The 13222-nt window shown below is 33.8% G+C and overlaps 1 long non-coding RNA gene across 1 annotated transcript; it reads left to right on the top strand.

Annotated features, from left to right (window-relative positions):
- Positions 1 to 9606: 9606 nt before the first annotated feature.
- On the top strand, positions 9607 to 12893 carry LOC136275671 (uncharacterized). Its single transcript, XR_010714192.1, has 3 exons — positions 9607 to 9997; positions 11029 to 11290; positions 11465 to 12893. It is a non-coding gene; the product is annotated as an uncharacterized lncRNA (long non-coding RNA).
- The last annotated feature ends 329 nt before the right edge of the window (positions 12894 to 13222 follow it).

Below are 13222 nucleotides of genomic sequence, written 5' to 3'. Positions count from 1 at the left end.
TTATTACAGACCCCTGACTAACACCCGAATGTACTGCACTAGGGACCTGAAACTGTGCTGGCCTAATATAATGGCCACCCTGGGTACTACTAACCCCCCTCCCCTGACTGTTGGGCAACGCGCAGTCTCACCCCGAAGGTACCCCGTACTACTCGCCGGGGGGTAACTGTCTTCCTCGCTGTCTGAAGCAGTGTACATGTGCGCTCTTCCCGATGGTCTAGGAGTGTAATGGTGCTCATCCTCTTCATCACTTAGCCTACCATTACTATGCTTGCGAGACGAGCGCCCAATTTAAACAGAAGGTTCCACCATGGGCGTTATGGTGTCATCGCTATCACTATCGCTAAGCCCTAACGCTGCTAAAGCATTCTCTAAAGAATCGTTCATTTTCAAAGTGGCGCACACCGGAGCACTGGGACAAAACAGAAAAATAGTGCAAAGACAAATGCAAAACACAAGTTTGATGCAAAAAGAACGTTGCCTAAATAAATAAAAGGATGCTACTCTAAGCTATCAGTACTATCAATCAAGTCACGAAATGGCTATAAGTTCAAGAAGCTGAGCCACGCGGAGCCCCCAAAAATGGCGGCTGCACACGTTAATTTTGAAAAATTGCCTCAAGAAAAAAAAAATCGTGAAAGACTACGGTAAAAAAATTTTCCTTACAGCTAATAGGAGTTCGGGCCTCGAGTCGGGCGCCAATAAAGTGTTTTTACACTTATATTACCATAACATGGTTTGCCCCGAACTTACCGATTCATTTGCACACGTTGTAGCTGTCGTATAACTTGCTCTTCTATCGCCTTTCGTCAAAGTGATCAGGTTGCAGCACGGGTTCCCGCCAGGTGACGTCACAGCCCGTCATGGTGATCCAGTCGTACTCAGAATGAGTCGACAAACACTACAGGTCTTAGACAAAAAAATCCTTCCGCCTTTCAGCAAAAGAAATGATACTCTTTTGGAAAAGGTTATGGCGTATCATTATTATTTTTTTTTTTAAATGTTTAAGAAGTAAAGCCGAAGCAACGAAGACACCCCGTGCACTTTTTTCTTTTTATGTTGATGCATGTAAAAATGTATATATAGAAAAAGAAAATGATTTAATGTTTGATCAAGACTTTTGCTCTCCTCTTTCAAATGTGATGCTTCGGGCAAGATAAACCAATATGTAATATAAAATAAGAGTACTATAGTCCTTTTACCGATACTAAATAGAAAATTAAACACATGAAGAATTATTATAAGGTAACAACAAGGTAAGATCAGTATGCAATACAATATACAAAACATACAATAATATTTCACAGGTACAGGATGTATACACCGCCACTTCTTATGGTCTATATTGTCATAAAGGGACCTTCCGGGGCCAGATATGAATGCAAATGAGGTATAAACAGTTTGTTGAAATGTAGAGAGAAAAATAATTATAAATTGTTTTGTAGACTTTGATGTTTGTTTTCAGACAGTTCGTAGTATTTAATTAAAAAGTAATAAAAATAAAGTGAAACATGTTGTTGGATTTAGCAACTTACTAAGAGTTTGTCGTCTGTTGACGCACCCACATTTGCATCATAACTCGCTTCGTCGGCGTTGCCATCATCATCGTCATCACCAACCGCTCCGCCAGTTTCCTTTGAACATGCTGATCAAGCAACGATGGAATCTGTATTTGAAAGAACATTGATAGCAGTCGGTGTAGGGTATGTGGGGAGGGATTGTGTAAAAATGCATTGTGGGTAGTTTGAGGAGAAGGATTGTTCATTTTGACGGTATGCTTAGTGTATGGGAGTTACATGAACGGCTTCCTAGAAAAATTCACTAACATTATCTGAAATTCTATTTTCCCCAACATTTAATACGTAAAAAATAAAATTGAATATAATTTCTAATTATCTTTACCTAAAATTTTTGAATGGTTATCCCCCCTCAGATTCGCTCTGACCCTCTTCAGGCTCTTCTGTAGGTTTATTTGATAGTGTTGTAAGTTTGGTCTGTTGTAGATATTGCTTTTGTCGTATTCTAAATAACGTTATTTCGTCTGTGATATATATGATATGTACGTGTTATCTGTGTCTTTTTCCGTTTGTGACATATGCATCTGCAGGTTTGATTTGATCTTTTTAAAAAATCAGTAGCTTATCCATAGATAAAAATTATATGCAACGTGGCTACTTTTTAACCGGGTTTTCCAACGGAAAAATCCGGTTATTAAAATGGTGAAAATGGTGAAAATGGCGGGCGGGCGGGCGGCTGCCAAAAGGGTACCCTCATTGTACGGATAACTCCTCCTACAGTTTTCAAGATAGGAAGTTGTTCTTTTGCAGATCAATTGTACATATATCAGAGGTGTGCATATTGCTAGGATTTTGATTTCCGATAATTTATCGAAAAAATACCAGCTTTTGAACTTAGTCATTTTTTGGCAAAATATTGCATATAGGGTACCCTCATTGTACGGATAACTCCTCCTACAGTTCTCAAGATAGGAAGTTGTTCTTTTGCAGATCAATTGTACATATATCAGAGGTGTGCATATTGCTAGGATTTTGATTTCCAATAATTTATCGAAAAAATACCAGCTTTTGAACTTAGTCATTTTTTGGCAAAATATTGCATATAGGGTACCCTCATTGTACGGATAACTCCTCCTACAGTTCTCAAGATAGGAAGTTGTTCTTTTGCAGATCAATTGTACATATATCAGAGGTGTGCATATTGCTAGGATTTTGATTTCCGATAATTTATCGAAAAAATACTAGCTTTTGAACTTAGTCATTTTTTGGCAAAATATTGCATATAGGGTACCCTCATTGTACGGATAACTCCTCCTACAGTTCTCAAGATAGGAAGTTGTTCTTTTGCAGATCAATTGTACATATATCAGAGGTGTGCATATTGCTAGGATTTTGATTTCCGATAATTTATGAAAAAAATACCAGCTTTTGAACTTAGTCATTTTTTGGCAAAATATTGCATATAGGGTACCCTCATTGTACGGATAACTCCTCCTACAGTTCTCAAGATAGGAAGTTGTTCTTTTGCAGATCAATTGTACAAATATCAGAGGTGTGCATATTGCTAGGATTTTGATTTCCGATAATTTATGAAAAAAATACCAGCTTTTGAACTTAGTCATTTTTTGGCAAAATATTGCATATAGGGTACCCTCATTGTACGGATAACTTGTCCTACAGTTCTTAAGATAGGAAGTTGTTCTTTTGCAGATCAATTGTACAAATATCAGAGGTGTGCATATTGCTAGGATTTTGATTTCCGATAATTTATGAAAAAAATACCAGCTTTTGAACTTAGTCATTTTTTGGCAAAATGTTGCATAAACATGTAGGGTACTCCATTTCACTGGATAAGGGTTGACATGGATTATGGATACAGTTTACAAAAAAGAAAACCCGGTTTGCTGTCACATTGACAGCTTTTCACTTGTTCAATGTTAAAACACAAACTACTTTTATTTTACCTTGCCCAGTCTTTCCATATTTCTGTAGATGGATGATTTCACACCTTTCTGCGGATTGCAGTCTCGGGGGGGGGGGGGGGGGGGGGGCATAAAACTTTTTCTCGTTTTGTTGAGGTTTTCAAAAACAAAATCTCCCCCTTACTTTCGTTGCCACTGACGCTCTAGGACTCATGATTTGCAAAGAACTTATAAACCACAGAGGAATACGGCATACGAATCATTAACTTAAAATCCCTTATATATGTCTTCATGTAAAGTGGCATATTTTGACAAAAGAACAATGGTTAGAATTTGCATCTGCTTGCAAGGATTACTGCACTGTTGTTCACTCTTACGGCTGCTCTGAAACCATGGATAGCTAATCTAAAATTTAAAGAAATGTTGTACATTAATTACTGATTTTTGTTTCGAAGATGTTCCAGAAAACATCGGACAGAAGGTTCTAGCTTTTCTAAAATCTGCCAATTTTTATTATGATCTGAACTATTAGAACAAACCCATATCATTAAAAAAAATGTGATGTATAAATTGATTTGTTTTTATTAAAATTAGTACAAAAATTATAGCACTCTGGCATGCAGCAAGTACTTTAAACTTCTAGAACCAAGCATTTTCGCCAGATCTACACGGGCTAACGCCCATCAGTTTAAACATTGCTTTAGACATTTTATTTTAAAATGTCCATTACCTGCAATGGTTTTGGCAATATTTTAATCAAAATATAAACTAATTCAATACTTCCTACATACATGTATAAATGTATTTTTATTGCTATCTACCTGTGTACCTGTAAGCATGAGGATATTTTTTTTTATATTTTATTCCATCCTCAGGGTTATCTACATGGCCAGCGACAGAAATAATGTATATGTTGTCAATTCCGTGATGCCATCGAGCTGCTACCGACACACTGGACAAACAAAATATCTCCTCATTAAATCAAGAGGCAATTGCATACGGCAGACCAATACAGCCGATAGCTGCCCAGTGTCTAAATGTCCCCACACTCAACTCCTCTAGAAAATGGCCTTAAGCCTATGAATGTCACCAGAGTATTTTTTTTAATTTCTGCATCTATTTTCTTTACAGTTAAATAATGTTATTGTTTTGCATGCATCATGCAGTGTGTATGTGCGTGTATCATAAAAATACATTACTTTTTCTACAGCGTCGTAAGAGCATGAGTTTTCAAAGATTGGTTCATCCACGATTAACTGATAATAACCTGTTTTATCTGTATTGCAATTGATGACAGGAATAAGCGAGTACCTGTACAAACGCCCAATTTAGTGCATGTAAAATCAAGTGGTGTTTGTAATCGCCATGATATGCCAAATTTTGCATCATTCGGAAAAGGGAATACTGGAGTTTCTTGTATGATTGGCATTCTTTTATTGTCAATATGTAAAACCCATTGTCTTTCATTTGGTGCTTCATGAACTTTTGGATTTGATTCATGATAAAATCACTCTTCTGATAAATAAAGTACATCGAAGTAGCATAAAACAAAAATGTAACATCTAATAATCAAAATGCAAAATGTCCCTATAAATTTTGATCAGGATTAGTATCTAATTTTATTAAATTCTTTTTCAAACAAAGATTCTTATTCTTTCATTTGGCAAATTATGGATTTTTTTTAATTGGTATCAAACTTTTGCCATGATGAAGGGAGTAGTCAGCGCTGGCTAGGAGATTGTCGTCGGTCACCATGTGAATAACAGCAGTGATGACGGAAATCTCTGCTTTAAAATCAGTCATGATGTTATTAGGGTCTTCATTTTCGAACGGAAGACCCTGTTGGTTTTGTTAGGTTTCTTTTTCTCTATTTTTCACTATTATTAAGGTCTTCCGTTTTCAACGGAAGACCTTATTGTTTTTGTTCGGTTTCTTCTTCCCTTTTATTATATTTTGTTCTTGCGCTTTTTTGTACAAGCGATTTCTTGAAAACGACTCGACCGATTTTCGTGAAAATCTTGTAGATATTGATTAAAACCTTATATACAATTTTTTATTTTAATGACGTCATTTCCATTCAGGAAATATTGACGTATTAGCGATTTTTAGAGGGTCGGTTTGTCCTGCTATCTCATCCTAAACGAAAAAAGATGTTGAATTTAAATTTTCAGTGATTAAGGGTTTAAAGGCGTTTATGGTTGTCTGGCTTCAAAGGCTTCTAAGCTCGCCTGGACCCGAAAATCGAGTTTGAAAAAACGACGTGATTTTGAATGGTTTTTTGTTCTATATCTCCTTTCCTGAAAATATTTTAACATAACATATAGAGCAAATAAAATTTATATTTACAAGAGCTTTCGTTTGATATCAAGAAAAAGGGGCTGTTCCCTCAAAATAGGGTCAAAGGGCTCTAAAGTCTTTCTTCCATAGCACTTTACTGAGAAATATTTTGTAAGATGTTTAAGAAGCAAAAATTTTCATCTTTCACTTATAAAACTATACATTATAAAATTTTTATCATGCGTTACGTAATTACGGGTTTTAAGGGACCAGAAGTCCAAAACTTCGATCAATTATATCCCAAAAGGATAAATATTTTGAAAAGCAATATAGAATAAAAGATGCTTAGAATGATGTTTTAAACAATATTCAATCATAAAAGTTTCGTTGTCTGGCCCCAATAAGGAGATAAAGGGTCGGCCCCTAAAACGTACTATCCCAGATAGCTCAAAAAACGGCAACGAATTTCTAAACACTTCTTGAACAAAATATGTTTAATATCAAAAGACCTTTCATATGATGTAAAGAAAAAAGGGCTGGCCCTTCAAATTAGGGGCCAGAAGGGCTCTAAAATCTTTCTTCCATAGCACTTTACTGAGAAATATTTTGAAAAGCAATATTGAATAATAAATGCTTAGAATGATGCGCTTGTCAGTATTCAACCATCGAAATTTTGTTATATGGCCCCAAACAAGGAGATAAGGGGTCAGTCCTAGCTGCAATAATGTAGCCCTCTCCGATTTTTTATATCTGATGTTTACTGGAGAGGGCTACAATTCCACAGGATCTCCGTACTGGTGCAAAATTAATTTTTCAATGCGGCTGACTTCGGTCTGAAAAGATCGATTTTATATTTGACTTCCACCAGATAAAATGATTTTTTAATTCAGGTTGAACAAATTAACTTTCGTTGTTGACATACACGAAAAATAACCGATATATGGACTATACGTGATATTTTTGGATTATTTTATGCCATAGACATCTACAACGTTTGAGTTCAGGTAAGAAATGCAAATGTTATTGTCATTTATAAACGATTTGAGACGAAATCGTTGCAGGAGTGAATCACTCCCGCACTTGCACCATTACGGAGATCCTATGGAGTTGTAGCCCTCTCCTAAAAAAAAAATCGGGAGAGGGCTACATTATTGCAGCTAGGTCAGTCCCTAAAACGGTCTTTACAAACTAGCTCAAAAACGGCAAAGAATTTCTAAACACTTGTTGAACAAAATATATTTAATATCAAAAGACCTATCTTTTTATTTTAGGGGCCATAAAGGCTCTGAAGTCTTTTATAGTACTTTACTGAAAAATATTTTGTTATATGTTTAGAAAGCAATAATGTCCATCTCACATTTATTATGCCCCCCTTCGAAGAAGGTAGGGTATATTACTTTGCTGCTGTCTGTCGGTCGGTCCACCAACAGTTTCCATTCTTTTTTTTCGCAGATGATGAACATATTGAAATGAAATTTGGTATACAGGTTTATCATGATAATATCTAGGTCAAGTTCGATATTGGGTACGATCGAGCATTTTCGATAGAGTTATGGCCCTTGGACGTAAAAAAATCCCGATTATTTACAGTTTCCGCTATTTTCTTCGCAGAGGATGAACGTATTGTAATGAAATTTGGTATACAGGTTTATCATGATAATATCTAGGTCAAGTTTGATATTGGGTACGATCGAGCAATTTTCGATAGAGTTATGGCCCTTGTACGTAGACAAATTCCAGTTAATTGTAGTTTCCGCTCATTTTCTTTGCAGAGGATGAACATATCGGAATGAAATTTGGTATACAGGTTTATCATGACAATATCTAGGTCAACTTTGATATTGGGTACGATCGAGCAATTTTCGATAGAGTTATGACCCTTGGACGTAGAAAAATTCCAGTTATTTGCAGTTTCCTCTCGTGTTCTTCGCAGAGGATGAACATATTGAAATGAAATTTAGTATACAGGTTTATCTAAATAATATCTAGGTAAAGTTTGATTTTGAGTATGAGAGAGCACTTTTCTACAGAGTTATACCCCTTGGACTTCGAAAACTTCCAGTTTTTTGCAGTTAACGTTCATTTTCTTTGTGGATGTTTCCAAGGGAAGGGGGCATAAGTGTTTCACAAACATCTCTTGTTTAACAATAAATTATAATTTTTTTATCATGTGTTCCGTAATTAGGGGTTTTTAAGGGGTTATAAGGGGCCAGAAGTCCAAAACTTTGATAGCATATCTCAAATAGAACAAATATTTTTAAAAGCATCATTTTGAAAATCAATATATAATAAAAATGATGAGAATGATGTTCCTAACAATATTCAACCATCAAAAATTTTTGTTGTTGCCCTGATCAGAAATATTTTGTCATATGTTTAAGAAGCAAAATTGCTCATCTTACATTTATTTAACTAAACATTAGAAAAAAAATCAAGGCGTTACGTAATTATTGTCCCCCGCCGCAACGCGGAGCGGGGACATAGAAATGCCGGGCGTCCGTCCGTGTGTCCGTCCGTCACACTTTTTTGTAAGCGCTCTCATGCCTACAAATTTTGACGGATTTTCATTAAATTTATACCAAATATTTATACCACTATCACCTTGGTCAAGTTCGAAAATCAGCATTGGTCGATATTTTTTGTTGGAGTAATGGGACTTTGACCACAATAATGACTCCGTTTTATCCAAAAATTGACCTTGTAAGCGCGCTCATGCCTACAAATTTTGACGGATTTACATGAAATTTATACCAAATGTTTATACCACTTATACTTTGGTCAAGTTTGAAAATCAGCATTGGTCGATACTTTTTGTTAGAGTTATGGGACATTGACCACAATAATGACTCCGTTTTATCCAAAAATTGACCTTGTAAGCGCTCTCATGCCCACAAATTTTGACGGATTTACATGAAATTTATACCAAATGTTTATACCACTAATACCTTGGTCAAGTTCCTAAATCAGCCTTGGTCGATACTAGTATACTGCTTGACCGGCGGGGGACCCAGGAATTCTATTCTTGTTGGTTTTAAGGGGCCAGAAGTCCACATTTTCGATCACTTATATTTCAAAAAGGACAATTTTTTTGAAATGCAATATAGAATAAAAAATGCTTAAAATAATGTTTTTAACAATATTCAATCATTATAATTTCGTTTTGTGGCCCTGATAAGGATATAAGGGGCCAGCCTCTTAAACGTTCTTTCCCAAATAGCTCAAGAACGGTAAAAAATTGAACAAAATATATTTAATATCAAAAGACTTTGACATCAAGAAAAAGGGGCTGTCCCCTCAATTTAGGGGCCAAAAGGGCTCTGAAGTCTTTCATCCATAGCACTTTACTGAAAAATTAGTGCGTGATAGGGTCGGCTCCTAATATATTTCTTTTCCAGGTTTATTATTTCTAAACACCTGTTGAACAAAATGTGTTTAGTTTTAAATTCCCTTTCATTTAATACCAAGAAAAGGGGGCCTTACTGTCATGTACCAATACAATATAATATTTTTCTCGTGTGTAGCGGAATTAAGGGTTTTTCGGGTCAGAATATCAAAACTTTGATCACTTATATCTCGTAAAAGAAAATATTTTGATAAGCAGTATAGAAGAAAAAATGATCTACTGAACAATATTCAAGCATAAAAATTTCGTTAAACGGTCCAATAGAAGATCAGGGATCGGACCGTTAAAAATTCTATCTCAGATATCTGAAGAACAGTAACAAATGTCTAAATATTTGATGAACAAAATCGGTTTAGTTTTAAATTTCCTTTCATTTAATATCAAGAAAAAGGAGCTGGCCCCTAAAATTGGGAACCAAGAGGGGTCCAAATCTATTCAAAATATCTTAAGGATGGATTCTTCTCATCATTTTGAACATGTCGTAAAATTCAAACTGTTGCAATTCACAATGAAACTACATTAATACTTATGAATATATTTCATTTCACAAAATAATACCTTATGAAATGTGTTGAGACCAAGGAAAAGGTAAAATTATGTCGTTTACGACATGCCATAGTCGGCGCGAAGAACAACAAAAACAAATGGAGAGGGGGAGGCCGAGATTGAGGGGTCGTTTTGTGTCAAAACGACGGGAACGCAAATACGACTCCTTAAAAAGGGGCATTCGACAGAGATGGGAGAACCCAAAAATAGCCGAGACACATAGCTATTCTAAAATCGCCTCCACCTATGAAACAATTGAGTCAGATGACTGTCACTCTGTTGACAATGTTCCAGTAGATCTCGAATAGTCTGAGATTGTTTACAATGAAAATGTATGTTCTAATTTAACTGCTTATATATTAAGTATATTTGAGAAAAATGATATTTACGCATTATATGTTCACTAGTATCATAACATATACATTGCAAACTCTAGCATCGCTCATATTGTATTTGTATATCGGAGTATATCGCCACTGCACAGGCAGACGACAGAGATAGTGTCATTTTCGTTGTTACCTAAATAGATTGCAATATGTAACACATACCATGTTTATTTTTCTCTGTTATTTTTGTAAAAAGGTAATAGTTGCCCAAATCATTCCTAGAGAAAACGATCAGAGAATTATTTCCAACTGTTAACACTTTACACTCAGTTATAAAATATGGCGGCCCATACGGATAAAAAAAATATGGCATTATAAAAAAAAACCCAACAATAAATCATACAATACTTTGTTTATATTAAACGTCTTAGGTGTATATTTCGAAGTCACAGAGAGCCAAAAAAAAAATCATTTACAATTTTTATGATGAGATTAGTAATATTAAAAGAATTAATTTAACTCTTTATAAATTTATTCATTGTTTGTTATATAACCCGACTTTTTAAATTTTATAGTCACAAAACAGTAGAACCTTTCTTATATAGAATTACCTGAAGTTAATAAGAGATTTGTATCAAGATGAAGTAAACAAAAAATTAGATAAATTTGAAATTTTTATTTCCTATTAAAATTGTCTTAATCTTTTTCATTTTTCTTTTTCAAATTTAAGTCAGGTCGCATAAGTTTATTTTTTAAGGTATAGCAATATGGATTTTAAAATTTAAACCTTCACTAATACATGTACAAAATAAAGATGGATATCATAAGTCAGTATTTTAAATTCATATATATCATTATACCTATAGGTATTATTTCATTAACATTTATATATCAAAAGAAATATGCATACAATAAAGAATTTGAAGAAAAAAAATGACAAAATACAACATGGAAAAAAAAATGAATTTTAACCAAGATCAGAGTTTTTGCATAAAGAAATCTCAGAACAAGAATTTTCTTCTCTTTTTTCAATTAAGGTAATAGACTCCCCTCGTCTTGAAAAGGACTGGAGATGTGGCCGTAGGTTGATTGAGCTTGGGGTACTTGCTGATGGCTTGTCTGCCTGCAAGAAATGCGGCCTACCCTTACAATTTTCCCACTGCCAAGGAATAACAAACTTTTGTCTTTCAGCTATGCTCAAAATACCTTGCATGAATTCTGCTTGCAAAATGATCAACAATGTTCCAACAGGAAAAAGGCATAATAAAATTTGGGACGCCAATACAAAGTTAGCAGCAGGTCAGTATATTCAATGTACATTGGATGAAAAAAAATTGACAAACATTCCAAACAAAATGATAACTAAGTTTAAAATAATGAAAATTGTATTAAAATGAATATTATATTAAATTATTGATGGTATGTATTTTATTATTGGATTATTTTTCTTTTCATGTTCTGACACCTGTACAGCACACTGGGATAGGCTTTGACCAGATAAGTGGAATACTGGCAGAGCTGAACATGCCACCCATCAGCAGAACACTACTAAGCAGCAGACAAGAAGAGATTGGTGACAAGATTGTAGGGAGTGGACTTTGTTTTAGTTTTTTACAACTTGTTTATAACAGAGATAGCAAAGATGGAATATACAATCTCTTTTCTGAAAATGTGAAAAAAAGCTCCACGTGTTACAAAGTCTTTAAAGATATGTTCATCTTTAAACAAATATTTTTCATCACGTTGTGAAAGTTAAGATTCTAGACTAGTGTGTTGAGTGTACATGTACTGCATGGTTAATAGTAGTTACATTTAGCATTTGTTTAGCATTTTTTACACTGATAACCAAATCAGCCGAATTTCATTTTTAACTTGAAAGTATAATTTCATTGTACATTTTGAGATTTGTGATTAATATAGTTACATGTATATGTACAGCTAAGCTAGATGCCATATATTAATACATTTAGTATTTTTAGCATTTTTTACACTGATATATCTGTTAACCACATCAGCCAAAATTTCATTGTAAACAGGACGATATAATTTAATTCATTGTACATTTTGGGATTTGTGATCAATATATATTATAAGTACAGCTAAGATGCCATATATAAATTGTATTTTAAACTGATATCTGCCAACCATATCATTGTAAACAGGAAGATAAAATTTCATGGTACATTTTTGAGATTTGTGATCAATATTATAGTAATACTATCAAATAATACAGCTTCATTTTGTGGCTTTGTTTTTCAATGTAACATTATTACATTCAGGAAAAATGTGTAACTTATTTATAAACAATAATATTTTGTATCAGAGGAAATTCGGACGGAAATATTTTACTTTTTATTGACTTGAAACATGATAATAACAGCAATAATTCATAATATCACAGTTTATAAAGAATATATTATCCAATTGCTTGTCTGGCCTGATAAGTTTTTGTCCTAAAAATTGCAATAAAATATTTTCATGTTTTTATTGAAAAATTTTAAGATGAGGAAATTCGATCTAATCTGTAAATCTTTTATGCATGAATACCTAACAATTCCTTTACTGTAAATGATTTGCTCACTACTGATCTTCACTATGAATGTAAAACAAAAAAATTCTGAATATATGATTACAACGAAAAAAAATCCATTAAATGGGGATTAATGAACACCAAAATATCAATTCTTCAAGTGTACAGAGGAATTTCGGAATACATATTTTGTGAGATTCAAGCACAAAAGTTCTTTTTTTTTACTACTTAATATCATGCTTTAACATAGAACCTTAGACTTAAGTTGCTTTTTTACATCTAATCATATTTTATTTTCTTGAGCAATCAATTTAAGATACCACCATTGAATTTCTGTGTTATTGCACTAAAAAACTCTATTTTAAGCATTGACATTTCAAACGACCTTCAAGAAAATCAAGCAAGATTACCCTAAAGTTTTTTTGTTTTATTGAAATGAGCATATCTTAAAGTCTCTACATGCTTAACTTCATCATTTTCTGAATATAAGAAATATGAAAAGAATCCATCCTTAAGAATGGAATCAAATTTTTAAACACTTGTTGAATGAAATGTGTTTAGAATAATAATTTTCTTTATTTAATATGAAAAAACTGGGGATGGACCCTCAAATTAGGAACAAAGAGGGACCTAAATATTTCAACCAGAGCGCTTACAACGGAAATAAAATAGTCTCTGCTCTAAGAATGAAGACTACTTTA

This window comes from Magallana gigas, chromosome 5, assembly GCF_963853765.1.
Source record: "Magallana gigas chromosome 5, xbMagGiga1.1, whole genome shotgun sequence".
In the NCBI taxonomy this organism is placed as follows: domain Eukaryota; kingdom Metazoa; phylum Mollusca; class Bivalvia; order Ostreida; family Ostreidae; genus Magallana; species Magallana gigas.
This window is presented reverse-complemented; position numbering and strand designations above follow the sequence as displayed.